The sequence below is a fragment of the Phalacrocorax aristotelis genome, chromosome Z (genome assembly GCF_949628215.1).
Source record: "Phalacrocorax aristotelis chromosome Z, bGulAri2.1, whole genome shotgun sequence".
Lineage (NCBI taxonomy): Eukaryota > Metazoa > Chordata > Aves > Suliformes > Phalacrocoracidae > Phalacrocorax > Phalacrocorax aristotelis.
The window spans coordinates 61,819,572-61,833,787 of record NC_134311.1 but is presented as its reverse complement, the minus strand read 5'-3'; the positions used below and the strand labels follow the sequence as shown (position 1 = coordinate 61,833,787).

The following is a 14,216-nucleotide window of genomic DNA, read 5'->3' as shown; positions in this document are numbered from 1 at the left end:
TCTTTCTGGGGGAAAATAAAACTATTAAGCTGGGTAAGCTATATCTTGTCACTCAGAGAGTATAAACTGAGGGTTTCTTTTTTTCTCTGCAGCTGTGCTATATTTCTTTCTTGCTTCCGTATCTCCCTCTCCCAAAAAGCTGCTGGTCATATGGCTTCAAGGCTGTTACTGCATTCAACACCAAGGTTGTTCTGTAGACACAGGGCTGCCAAACAAATGGTGGTCTTGCTTTTCCACAGAAGACTTACAATTCTGTGTAACTGCAGTGGGTGGTGGAGGGAAGAAGGTGGGAGAGAGAGATGGTACATGTGTATTGGGGTGTTAATATTAAGGCACAACATTACTTCAAGGCAGTCCAGCAGGAATTCCCATTTTAGCTAGGCCAGACCTAGTTTTGGTCCTCATATGATCCTGCATTAAGATAGGTTTACTGGAACATTAGGAAGGAGAATTTAAAAATCAAGTACTCCTGATATCTTGTGGTCTTTATACAGATTTTTTGTTTGAGTGTGGCTATCTCCATCTCTCCCTCCTACAAGACTGATATTGTGTTTTTCAATCCCCTCAACCAAACCCTGCATTGTGTAGGTTGATAAGGAGCAAAGTTTACTGTGTTGTTCAGCTCTGAACAAGCTATGTTGATCTTGCAGGTCAGTCAGTGCCCATACTGAAATGAAAGTCTTGCAGCTCCTCTTAATTAGCATTTCTGCTCTGGGGGTGAGAGACGAATGTCATAAAGTAAAAAGCACTTGCCTATATACTTTATCTTCTTTTCCTCAGTTATGTTTAATACTGTTTATTTTGCCTGTGTGTCACACTGAAAGATGAATATTATTTGAGTTATGGGTTAGCTGACTTGCATTGGTGTTTTTTATTTTGTGATCTTCAGTTACCTTGGCAGGTTGATAGATTCTCTGAGGCCTCAAAAATTCTAAGGAAAATTTTCAAGTTCTTTTCTTCACTTGTGTTTAATATCCAAGAAATATTTAAGAGTCTAAAAACTTAAATGTTGTCTTGCTCTTCTACTGAAAACACTGCTCATTTGGTTGCTTGTCAGCTGCCTTGATCTGTTTTTAAAATCCTTATGCCAATATGCTCTGTCAGCTATAAAACTGTTGGCATTGACTTAGTTAATACTTATGAGGATTTTTTTTTTTTGTTTGGCCCATTATTCTGTTTCTGTTAAATGTGACTTACTTGGGTAGTAGCTGCCACGTGTGAAAATTGTCGACAGTAACTTATATAGAGACTCACAGTACACAGAAATGACCAGGCATGGCCTAAGCTAACCCTGAGCTGAACTGCTCAGTAAGGAGTTGTCTCTTCAGTGCTTCAACAAGTCCTCCTGAGAGAGGTGAGCATACGAAGAATTTCTGAGGCCTGACAAAAGCTGTCCACGGAGGTAATGTTTGGAGACAGTCAGCTTCATTTGTGCACTTGCCATTTTGGCCTTTCAACTTCATTTACAGCCCTGCAATTCAGTACTTTTGAACTTCCAGTTTAGTATGTATTTTTCTGTCTGGCAGTAATTACAGTGGTTCCCACTTGGTGCATTTGAGGAAAAAGCTAGGGACCATGGGGGAAAAATTAATGTTTTCATGAAGCAACTGTTTCTTTTGAAGTAAACACTATAAGTAAAAGTGATAGTTAAACCTCAGACACAGGTTTGTTAACAAACTCCCTAATCCTACCAATAAATCAGCTTCTCTTCTATGAAGATCTTTTTCCATTTGAAATTGTTTTACAAATAGCGTAGTTTCATTTCATGTGATAGAGAATAATGTTTATGACAAAAAATTCACAAGGCCTCCTCTGTGAAGTGCAGATGAGTAGAAAAATGAGCTGAACTACCTTTAGAAAATAAATCCTACATAAAATGTGGGACACCCCACCCTCACCTCCCCTCATATTTAGAAACTGTAACCCTGTTTTATTTTCCAGGGTGAAATATACATTGGTATTTTACATTAACCTTGTTATACTGAGTTTATTGGTCTAATGATCAAGGATGTTTTTGCAAGAGAGCTGTAGAGATCTAGTGAAATATTGTGAACTTGTTCAGCCTTGAGTTACTGGGTCAAAGAGTGCTTTTTCTTTTACATGTCTGTGAGAGGATGGAGGTCCATAATCCGGACCATGCAGAAATTTACTGTGGTCAGAAAACAACTTATGGCCAAAACCCTCTGAAAACTGTGATGGGATAGGTTAATGTAGAATACTCTTTGAAACAAGGAGCAAATTACAGTTTTACCTGAAAAGATGTCCCCAGACACCTGACGAGGTCCCTAAGCTAACTAGTAACTCCATCCAGCAAGAGTCATATGTCTTATGCAAGGCGGCCCGTGGCCTGTATGATATAATCCTAAATTAAATGAATTTTTCAATGTATCAGTCTTCTACCTTGAGCACAACTCATTTTGCATTTAATAGCTTCCAAAAAGATGTTTTCTTCTTTTACTGAGTGAAGCTGAACCCAAAAGCGATGGGGCTTTGAGTACATCTGTCTGCTCTGAGAACCATACCAATAAGAACAGGCTTCATGTCCACATAGGTGATTCACAGCAGAGACTGATTTTTTCATTCCAAATATCTTTCCTCCAAAACAGAAAAGAGCAAAAGAAAAATCTAATTCTGTTTCCTGCACTTAAGCTCTGCAGCTGATTAAAATTATTATGCCATGTCTGAGATCTAAAGTAAATAGAGTTCCTCATACGAAACCTAAGATTTTCTGATTAAGTCTGTAATGCAGTATAATTACCTGTTTAAAGGGGAAGACCTAATTTTTGGCCACTTCATTGCCTGTCATAGGAAAATACAGACAAAACTCACAAAACCCAAATTCTGTCTAAACGCAGCTGGCAGTATAACTGCCAGGTATTCTTCTTAGGGAAATAGCTGCAAGGTTATTTGTTAGCCTGGCAACATAAAACACCATGTAAGCCGTAAAGAGCTCTGAGTATCTGCTTACAGACAGAATCGAAATGTTTCATTTATCTATAGGAACATCCCCTAGGATGTCTTCAAGACATGAACCACTTACTCTTCCCACAGGCCAGACTTTGCTGTCAATTTTTGGAATTCATTGCAAGTGTTTGCGGGAAGGGATATGTATGCTAGTAGATGATATTCTTCATTACTGAAGCTATTGCAGTTTACATCTGGGTTCTTCTCTTTCTTCTCTCTGCTTATGTGAAGATCCCTTTGCTGTGTATTATTTGTCCCATGAGTCCTCAAGCTCTACAGAAAGCAAGGCAAGTGAGGGATAGAAAACCTGTAGTTAGAGATGATTGTATATTATTTCCTGTTCTGAGATTTTACACTGATAGTTGATTATTCTGCAGGCATTGTTCAACTTCTCATTTAGATGTATTTTCAGTGTAGCCCTTTTTTTCATGGCAACCATTTGAGACTCTTTCAGGGCTACCTACCTTCCTTTTCAAGTTGCTGAAAGATTTGTTTATGCAGAGGAACCAATCCTGTTCCTTTCACAGCTGTCACAGTCTGCCCATTTTAGAATTTTTTAAATGTTTACAGGGATCATCACATTATCTAAATTTTTTTTTTCAAAATGATTGTTTAAATTCACCTATATGCACAATGTCAAACTCATTGCTATATGGAACCAAAGCATTCTTTTCTTCAGAAAGTTGAAACGTGCTGTTCTCAGAAGAAAGGGAAGGTGTCAGGAGTGCAGCAAAGTATGACTGGGTAACCAACATCTAGATAATCCAAACTGACAAAGTAGCCCTGTTTTAAAAGAGGGTGAATGGTTCTCTCCCACTACACTTCCTCTCAAACGGATTTGAAGGAAAAATTACTTCAAATTTCAAAGTTAATGTGAGCTGGGGTAAAATAGTTCTATGTTGTCTCATAGGTCTTAGTAGTGTCTCCATCTCCAGCTAATTCCAAATGTTTTTAGTAGAGCCTAAAAAACAAACAAGAGCTAACCGAACATAAAAAGCCGCTCTCAATACATTTCTGTCTGATGTGCCCTACTAAAGGCCTACAGAAGAGTCTTCACAATATTTTCCACCATCATTGTCAGTGAAGTTTCTATGCAGTCACCAACGGGTCTTTTTAAAGGCTGTGTTTTAGGTTCAATCCAAATCTTCTCCTGCATTGTAGGGTCGGGTTTCATATGAGGTGTTGTGTAGCATCTCTTTGAGAATTATCCTGCTAAAAAACAATTGGGCTCACATATGAGCTGCCTTTTCAAGAGGAGTTACTTTTCCCTTACTCTATTTTATAGCCTGTCCTCTTTGCTGGAGTACAGAAGGATGAAGCTCAGCAATCATTATCCTTCCAGTGCAGTAGGTAGGCTTTTGGCGTCTGGGATCTGTAATGTACCACCAAGCTTTCCAGAGCAAAAATTGAGAGCACTGTGACTCGTATAAAAGAAAGGTGCAGACAGTGTCCCTTCCCTCAGGGAAAAAGAGCACGTGTACTTGTGTATGTTGGGGTGAAAGGGAAGGAGGGCAGGGAGAGAACACTGAACTTCTGGAGCCATACCAGTGCTTGACTTACTGCCGAAGCCGCTTCTTACCAGTATTGAGCTTTGCAGTGAAGATTACAGCAAATATTTTACTGACAAATAGTTTATCCTCATTTCTCCACCCTACAGACCATTTTAAATTTACACTTAAAGTCTGTGCCCTCATGACTATTGGTCAAGCAGTTCACATCCTATGCTTTTGTGAACATTCATTGCCACCACTTCCTGAATCGAGCACTACCCTGTTTATGTGAGAGTTCAGTATTTCAGACCTGTGCGGCTGCAGAGTGGCTACTTAGGTTTTGTTCTGACAACGAGATAGCTAACTTGGTAGATTCCAGGGGGGAAAAGGACTGGGTTGTTTTGGCATTGGTGAAGCTAGGGAACATGGAAGCATCCTGCAACCTCTTGTGCAGATGGGATTTAACAAGTCTGCTGACTCCATGTAAGAAACCACTTTCCTATTTAGCAAAAAAATAATTTTTGGGAGCAAGCAGAGTCTGATACCAATTTGAGTGAGATTTGGTCTGTTTTTGTGTTGTGCTTCAGTTTTCTCTTATGTTACGTAAGGGACACTAGTCAACTAGGTTGTGTTAAGTAGCATTATTATTTCAAAACAGGCTGGGGATACTCTGTTTCAGAAGGAAGAACCAACACAGTTCTGAGATCAGTGTATGACTCAATATCCTTTCATTGGTGCAAAAGTAATTTATTTTCAGTTTTAATGTTAGAGAACTCTCACAGCTGGGAAACTCTATGGCAAACTTCATGCTCTTCTGTGCTTGAAATGGCTGGAAAACCTATTTCAGACAAAGCTTTAGAATCAGGGAAGCTGCATAGCCACTCTTGGGTTTGGGGAAGAAGAAAGCCTGGTGGGAATGAAGAGAAGATGTTTAAATGTAAAATACCGTATGTTGTTTTGTTCATTCTTATAAAGAATAGTTACTATGGTGTTGAAATGCTTAATTTGTGAGCTGAGAGTTGTGGAATATAGACAGTAATGTGAAATGTTTTAAGTGTTTTAAATCTTGGTAGAGTCTCAAGTTCAGTGCTCACCTTGTTAGAAAGATTTGGTAAACGATATGCACCCTGGATACAGATCCTATGAATTGAAGCAGGTTATCTCCCAGATGCAGTAAGTGGAAAAGAAAAAGGATATAATAATGAAGAAAGACAACTTTGAACTACAACCGTAAACTTCTGAATGTGACAAAGATTATCTTGGTCCCTGACAATATTACCAGGAGCTGTCAGAGGCCATAAACAAATTTTAATTAGTGTGATCTGCTGCAGGATTTGAACTTGAGTTTTTAATATTAGTAAACATGAGCTCTATTACTAACTGTTGAATTTTTTCCCCTCTACTGAAAACCTGGAGAAGAATTTAAATATCTGCGTTATATGCAAGGGTATAGTAGGGTCTACACACATTTGGCAGGCATAAATGGAAACCAGAGTTATGAAATTATGTATTTATATTTGCTGAATGTATTTATCCTATGTCTTCCTTTAGATCATGTAATTCCAATATTAAGAAAACCATATTCAGTAGTCATAAACACATTTATTTTGTAGGCAACAGAGTAAGTTTTGCAGTAACATCCACAATACTTGTGTATTTGCAGCAACTGAGTAGTGTGCCAGTTTTCCTTCTCACACAAAAGCATCCTTTTTATCATCTCCACACCTTTCCACAATTTGTCTAGCATAATTTTTATATTTTTAGCTGAAAGAAAAGGGGGAGCTAGAACCACACAATTGTCTTTACATGCCCAGTCTTCCACTTTGCCCCTGGTTGCTGTATGGTCTTTTTGAAGAGATGCAGAAATGTTAACAAAAATATCCATAGGTCAAAAAGTGTCACTGGAAAGACCACATTTTTTAATGGTTTAGATCCTGAAGGGTCTAATCTAAATATTAAGAACTAATCTAAGAACTGTTTGTGATAATGACTACATTTATGATTCAAAGTGTCTAGGGAAAGATAGGTAATCAGAAAAGTAGAATAATTTGTTGAGTTTTCTTTGAGTTGGTGGAAGAGTGAGTTTCTCTACAACCACTGAAGAAACTGGAGGGAGTATTGGCCGCCTTGTATTCAACAGTACTATGGCTTAAATGTGGCCAAGGTTTCACAAGTTTCCACTGCCTGTGTGATGCCTACTACTCACTCATAATAAAGACAGTCTACCCGTTTCTGAGGGTGAAATGGCTGTAATGTGGGAGTAAGCGGTATTTACTACCATTTTAAGGCCTTTTTTTTTTTTTTAAACAAACTAAAGCACCATAAGCTATTCTTTAAGTAAACAGGCATCAAGCCCTGGGAATTGAAGTATATAAAAACAAAAACAATAACAATGGTCCTGGTGGTTTGGCCTGTGCTCAAGAGAAAATATGTGGGAAAATGAAATAATCTTCAGGCTGACTGAAGATGATCTAATGGAAAATAATAGGTAGGTAAGTCAGTGATTAAATTCTTTACAAATCATATACCTTCCCATGAATGAGTTGCTTAGAAGCCTATCACATGGATACACCCATCAGTTCTCCTGGAATGGCTGTGACATTATGTCTGAACTTGGCACTTTCTTGGTGTGGCATTTTGTCTAGCTTTTGAAGGGTATATTCAGGTTTCCAAATGCATAGGCACAGTCCTGTCGTTGGAGACTTGTACTATAAAATGTCATCAGGCAAGGCAAAGAGGCATGTTCTGCTTTGGTGATTGCACAGGTTTTGTGGCTGCAGTTTTAGAACTCATTCTAACCCCCTGAGATGGCTGGTCACCATTCCTATTCTTCTTGTGCCATGAACATCAAGCAATGAAAAAAAAAATTCCACAGGACTGGAAATGTTCAAACATTGCATAAAAGGTTAAGAAGCATCTTATTTGTCTAAGAATGAGAGATGCTTAACATAAATTACTTTCCAGTATCAAAATGGCCCTCAAGGACTATTGGACTTCAGTTTTTTTTATATAAAGATTTTTTATATAAAGTATTTGTTATATTTATTATAGATAGAGATATAGATACAGATATGTACATATATATAACAAAGGTGTTTTGAGACAAATGTTTGTTTGACTCTGGTTAAGCAGATATTTTATTCTTATGAGTGAAATACTTTAAATGCTTTATGTTGAATTATAATATTCTTATGCAGGTTTACAGGCATGCTACAAGGGGTTTTCAGTGCCTTCTTTCTGACTTGAATGAGTCAGTTTTAATAATTTTTTTAATGAATCACAGTAATACATGCATTGTTTTACATATGAGTCACTACAAAATATGACCAAACATTATTTCCAAAGATTAAAATATTTTTTAAGCAGGAATATTGCAAATAAATTACCACAGTTGTGCATTTCATGGCCTTCAGCCTTCTGGTTATTTGCTACTGCTATTATGGCTACTGCTGAAAAATAGGAAAGGTGTAGATAAAATAACTCTAATCTAGGTTTCTCAGACTTATGGATAAGAAAATAACAGATTTCTTAATTTCAGCTGCTGTTGTAAAATATCAAGTAAGTTACTCTGCATGTTCTGGTATGTTGTCTGTTTTAATTACCTCACCTCTTTCTGAAATGCTAGCCTAAACAAACTCCATTATTTAATTTCACTTTTAGGGATTTATTACTGATGTTAATTTTAAGAATTCAGCATCTCCTTTTGAGATAAGCCAAAAGCATTAAATGACCCCAGGGAATCCTGTATTATCTTTTGAGCCCTCACCCCTTAAGACGATGTCACAGAAATGATTATAACAGCTGGACCTGGGGCTGTCAAAAGGATTTCTGTAGAAATTACATCCCAACACCCTAATTAAGACCTTCCTTTCTGATATCCAGTGGTATGTGGGGCAGCTTCCTTTCTCCCCTTTCCTTGACACAACTTGTTGAAGAGGAATGCAAAGTCTGGGTGTGATCTTCCCAACATTAGAGTGAAAGGAAGTAACATACCAAACAGATGATGGCATAAGTGCTGCTGAATCTAATTCCACCTCCACCCCTCTGGGTCACCACTCAGCAGTATTTCAAAAGGCTAAAGTCAATAGTAATAACAAAAAGCCCATTCAAGATCTGTCAGTATTAGAAGTGGAGATAGAAGGAGAGCTAATTAAAAATTGAATTTATCGATATGCTGCATGTTTTACTTTACTGAGTAAGCTTTGCTCAGGCACTTTGCAAGTTCAAAAGGTAAGGACCAAGAATGCACTGGGAAGTGCTGACTGCAACCCATCTTTATAGAGCTGGGTAAACCTGTTCAGCGTGAATAACTGTGCTTATTCAGCAGACAGGCTGTATTCTGAACTCAGTAGTGTGTGTCCCCATTCCTGATGGTACGTTCTTTGAGGGAGACAATGGAAGTTGAGAGGTTTACATCTTTTATTAACCCTCCCACTGCAACTCTGTAACATTTCTCATATCTGATGCTGCATTCATTTACATGTGAAAAACCTACAGCTATCCAGCAGTTATTACTTTTTGACACCACCTTCCTGGAAAGGAGTGATTAGTCAAACAGGACTCCTGATGCATTCTTGGAGGTAGGGATATGGAGGGAGTGATTACACTGGTTGCCTTTCCAGGCAGAGCTACCTCTGCATAGTTTTGTTGCTTTCTGGCTGCACTTCCTGCTAAGCACTTCAGACTGCCTTCAAGTTCCCTTGGCATCAGGAAAGCCAAGGGGATTAAACTGAGGCTTAAATGCATTGCATGGGCATCAGCTAAGTGAGTGAGCATCTATGTGCTTGTGGAAGAAAGCATGCAGGGCTGTCCACCTGATAGACCCACTCCGTGTAGTGGTGGTAACCACTGATCCAAAGAGCCTGCTTAAGTAACTGTCCACGTGACATAGCCTGTCTTCAATGGAATTATTCTGGCCATCACAGACAGACCCCAAACCCATGACTGATTTGTAAATACACAGGCCAGAAAGGCCACCAGCTCAAGCATCTCACAGTCGAAGTTTAGTCCTTCTGTGCAATGGCAGGGGAGATGTAAGCTATGGTGAGTCTAAAGACACCAGGGCACTGTTAGGTCTCCATTAACTACCTCCTGAGAGGAGGAGGCCTGTCTAGATGGAGGCCAATTGCTCCAAGTGATAAGCGAGCCATGCTGTGCAAAAGACGTGCAGCTAACCACCTCACGATCTTGCACATGTGTTAGCACTGAGTGCCCATTCACACCTGCTGCCTTCTCTGTATGCTTTGGCACTGTCTTTAATTTAATGGTGATTTGTTTTTCTGTTTCCAAATACATATTAAGGGTCCTGTATACCAAAGTTCAGAACAGAAATTTGTTTTTCATAGGGTTACCCAATAAAATCACAACAATAACCATGGATTTTATGAATGCTCAATATTTTTTTGAATTAGATTAGGTCTGCACTCTTGCACAACCTGACTATAAAGATGATGCACTATGCATGAATGATGAAAGAAAACAATCTGGCAAGGAATTTAAAAAAAAAAAGGTAGAGATTAAAAGTACATTAAAAAATTTCTTTCTAATCTTGAGAAGATATATAAAACCTAGGAATATTAAGATGATTGCTTTGGGTTACTGTAATTTGAATATCATTCAGTCTTCATTTACAAGATCTGCATATTTTTGTATGACAAGCTCTGATAGCAAAGTCAGTGATAATGAGAGTTTGATGCTTTACTTATGGACATTTTTGCTCATAGCTCAGTGATGGCACTGTGAGATATCTTGTGATAATTTGTCTGAGAAGAAATTACCCTATAACATTTAATCATTACGTCTTTGATGTGTGGTGTGGTTAACACGCATAACATACCTAATTCAAATAACTTAGCCTTGATACACAGCTAGCTTATCCTTTAAGTCATATTGATTTTTGCCACAGCAAAAGAGCTTGCGCTCCATAATACAAATGTGTAGAACATGCAGACTTATACCTGTCCACAGATATGCTGAAATTCTCTAGGCATTCAGGACAAATTCCGATATCTAAAAACAAGAAATATGAATCAGAATAGGCATTTCACAAACTTGCTAGAAGGAATATAAAGAAAAAGATAACATACCATGAAGGTACAATACATGGTACAAGGCCAGCTGTAAGAAATGTGCTGAGTAATTCCTGTAGTCTGAAATTACGTATCTAAATAACACAATTTTAGAAATTTTTTTACAGCATCATTCAACAGCTGAGATGATAACAGCAATCATAAAATGGAAGGGAGGCAGACAAGGTCACAGGAACACAGAAAACACAGTGACACTGGAAAATCTCAGGTATTGCTGTGGAAGAGAAGAAGGAGTTACTGAGTTACTTCCAAGAAGCACACACCATCCATTTCCAGATGCAAGTAAGGTCATTAAGGTTTTCTAATTTTTTTAATTAGAGGGAGAACAAATTCAGTTTGTTTAGCCTTAGATACCAGGATCAAAAGGAACACTCAGGAGAAACAGAGTCACTACAGAAACAGAGTCACTGCAGAAACAGTCACTACAGAATTCAAGTTCTCACAGGAAAAGAGAGCTTTTTTTTAATTGTGGAAAAGCACCCAATTAACAGGTAAGAAATAAATAGTAGCAACAAAGAGTCATCTTTCACAGTAAAGAAGATTGCCAGCAAGAATGAAGGTCCATCTCAAGCTTCTCTGGTACTGACATGTGTTGACCAGCTTGCTCTTAAATTATTTGGTGTGGAGATAAGTTGTGAGTTGGCAAAGTTTACAGATTACACATAGTTATTGGGTCAGTCCAATCAAAAGATGATGGCACAGGGTTGCAGAAAGATCTTAGAGCATTGAACAAGAGGATGATAAAAGGACAGATTAAATTTAATGCTGGTAAGTATGAAGTAATGCACATGGGAAAAATATAAAGATTATTATAAGTACAAAACAGTCTCAAGACTAGCACTCAAGAAAGAGGTTTTTGAAAACATTTTTTTCACTAGGGGTTAAACCCCCAGTCATGCTGTTAGAAATTATTACTGTCTTCTAGTTATATGGTGTAAGAGTATAAGCAAGGGATGGTTTGCAGGCAGAGGTATTAGCTTTGTCAGTACCTTAACTATGAGAGGTCTCAAATATTTACAAAGAAATAAAGAAGGAAAAAAAAAACCCCAACAAACCCAAGGTGCACTGTGCTACTGCAAAACCGTGCTTTATCTGTGCATTGAATATTGTATGGAAACCTGTCACCCTATTTCAGAAAAGTAGCAGTAAAACAAGAAGATAAGTTGAGAAGGTTGTCAAAGCTGAACAAAGGTATGGAATTACTTGTGTCTCAGTAGAAATAAAGTGGGTCTCTTTATCTCAGGTAATAACAGGTAACACATGACTGTGGGGGATCTGATAGAAATGTCAAATCATAAATAGCTCAGAGAAGGTAAGTAAAGCATAATTTCTCACAAGAGATTGGTGGGGTCAAGTAAAAAGTTATAACCAAATGAAAAGGAAACTACTTCTCCAAAAAGAATATAATCAAATTGAGGTGTCTGTTGTAATGGTTTTGTTAAAAGTATAAATGGATTAAAAAAGAGCCTGGGCAGCTTCACAAATCATAGTCCATCATTGGCACAACTTCCAGCTTGGCAAGTCCCTAAATCACTGAGAGAAGCTGAGAGGATATACCAGCAGAAAGGTCATACTCTCCTTGCCCTATTTGTCATGTTCCTAAGCACTCACTGCTGGCTACTGTCAGTCACAGTGGCTGGGTAGACAAACTGGTGTTTTAAGCCCAAGTAAGTAAATAATTTTTAAAAGCAGCCCTTGTAGTGGAAAAACCATCAAAGAGGTCTTATTCTGCCAGTATTTCAGCACGAAGACTAATTTTTTTTAATCTAATGTAATCTTCATGGCAATTAATCATAAGGATTTCTGAATAAATATTTGCATTTTAATAAGGATGATAGAAATTTGTATGTTGAATATGTTCTCAATTCTTCCTGTGCTCAGAAGAGCTGACTCACCAGCTGATGCTAATAGCCAGTTTGTACTTAATATGTTCAAAATATAAGGGTGTAAAATTACTCACATTGCCATTTCATTAATTTGCATATTAAATGTTCTTCATCCTACTGCTGTGAGTGAACAAATACAGAAGATGACATATAACAGAGAAGGGATAGTGAAACTTTTCTCCTCTATTATGCTATCTAAAACCACACAGATACAGGGTCAAGAAGGTGTTCCGTTCACAAAAGATACTTTAAGAAAAACATATAGGTATTAAGCCAATAGCAAAGGTTTTTGTGATTGGTAAATTTCAAATATTTGCATTTGAAATGACTGAAAAAGTAATTTTGGAGTTGGGAGGGAAGTGCAGTTTTCCTCAAAGCAGTATTGGCTTGCATTTGCCCAGTAAATCCAGTCCTTATATATCTAGATGTCGTGAAATCAAAAGTTGTGGTAATGCCATGCTAGAAAATCACTTGCTTGGTCATTGTCCTCTGGAGAGGTTGTGTACAAGCTATCTCCTGGGAAAGTCACAAACCTAGAAAAGCCTGTTTTTTCACAGTCCATCTCTAAATGGAGGGAAACTCCCTTGTACTTCCTCATATACGCACTCGGTAGTGTCTAGCATGACGTCTTTCGATCAAAGCATCTAATAGATTAGCTCTATAGCACAGGGGACCAATAAAAGCACCGGGCATGTCCAGAATTAGCCATGCCTTGCAGTTAAGTGAAAGGTTTCTTAGGAAAGGCACAACTTCACTGGGTTTGTCATTGCTGTGTACTCTGCACCACAATTTACAGTAGGATGAAGAGAGCTGTGAGTCTGCAGAGAATTTCTCTTGATGTGGGGACCTTCAAGCTTTGCACTGGGCTAAATAACTTTGCAAGGTTCAGAGTCTGTGCAGAACTAGACCCAAAGTAAATGGAGGAGGAATACTATATATGTACACATATACATATGTATACGTACATATATACTTATGCACTCTTTCTGGACAGAAGGAACCCATGGGTATAGGGAACTGTTAATGCCACCAACTTGCTTGCAGAGGGCCCACTGATGGCTCTCAGTCTAACAAGTGGCCAGGAATTTGCTGTTGCTGTGTAGAATAAGAAATGACCTTGCTCAGGAGAGAAAAGTTTCCTGAAAAATATACCCCTCTTGAGAAAGGTGAGATGATGTTTCCCAATATTAAGTCCCTGTGGTAGAGACTGTGCTTGAGCAGAGGTGAATTTGGTCCCTTCAGATTTACTGTCTTTCTCTGATTAGTTTTCTGCCCATGCTGGGTCACTGAGTGCAGGGTGGCAGCTAAGGACAGTTGTGCATGATGGAGCTGTGGGTATTTCATCTTCTTTCCAGGTCCCCATGATGGTATATCAGGCTAAAGAAGTGGAGAGAAACTGTGTCCTTGTGCTAGGATTGCACCAGCTACTACTGCCCCTGGAGAAGTGACAGGAGTAAAAGAGAAGCTTCTGTACCCTCAGACCATTATGAATTCTGCAGGTGAACTTTGTATTTATATTTTTTTATGTAAGAATTTATGTGATTTTATATTTTTAGAGCCCAGGTTGGGTTCAGTAGGGGCTGCGATTTCATAAGATTTCTAAGTAATTTTGAAGAGTTTCCACCAAATGCACTGAAAGCTACTACTGTTTATCATTCTAGCGTGTACAACATACATATTATAGAAGCACCTGTTTGCTCTGAGAAACCTAGGCAAAGACCTTCAATACTCGAAAATTCCTGAGTTTTCGGTGTGACCTGAAGAAAGAAGCTTATGTCTTGATCACC

The 14,216-nt window shown here is 38.3% G+C and overlaps 1 long non-coding RNA gene across 1 annotated transcript in view; it reads left to right on the top strand.

Moving 5' to 3' along the window:
* Positions 1 to 13,922, top strand: part of LOC142050521 (uncharacterized) — a 37,500-nt gene extending 23,578 nt beyond the window's left edge. The window contains exon 3 of the long non-coding RNA XR_012658050.1: positions 13,785 to 13,922. This is a non-coding gene — a long non-coding RNA (uncharacterized LOC142050521). The remainder of the gene's footprint in view (positions 1 to 13,784) is intronic.
* The last annotated feature ends 294 nt before the right edge of the window (positions 13,923 to 14,216 follow it).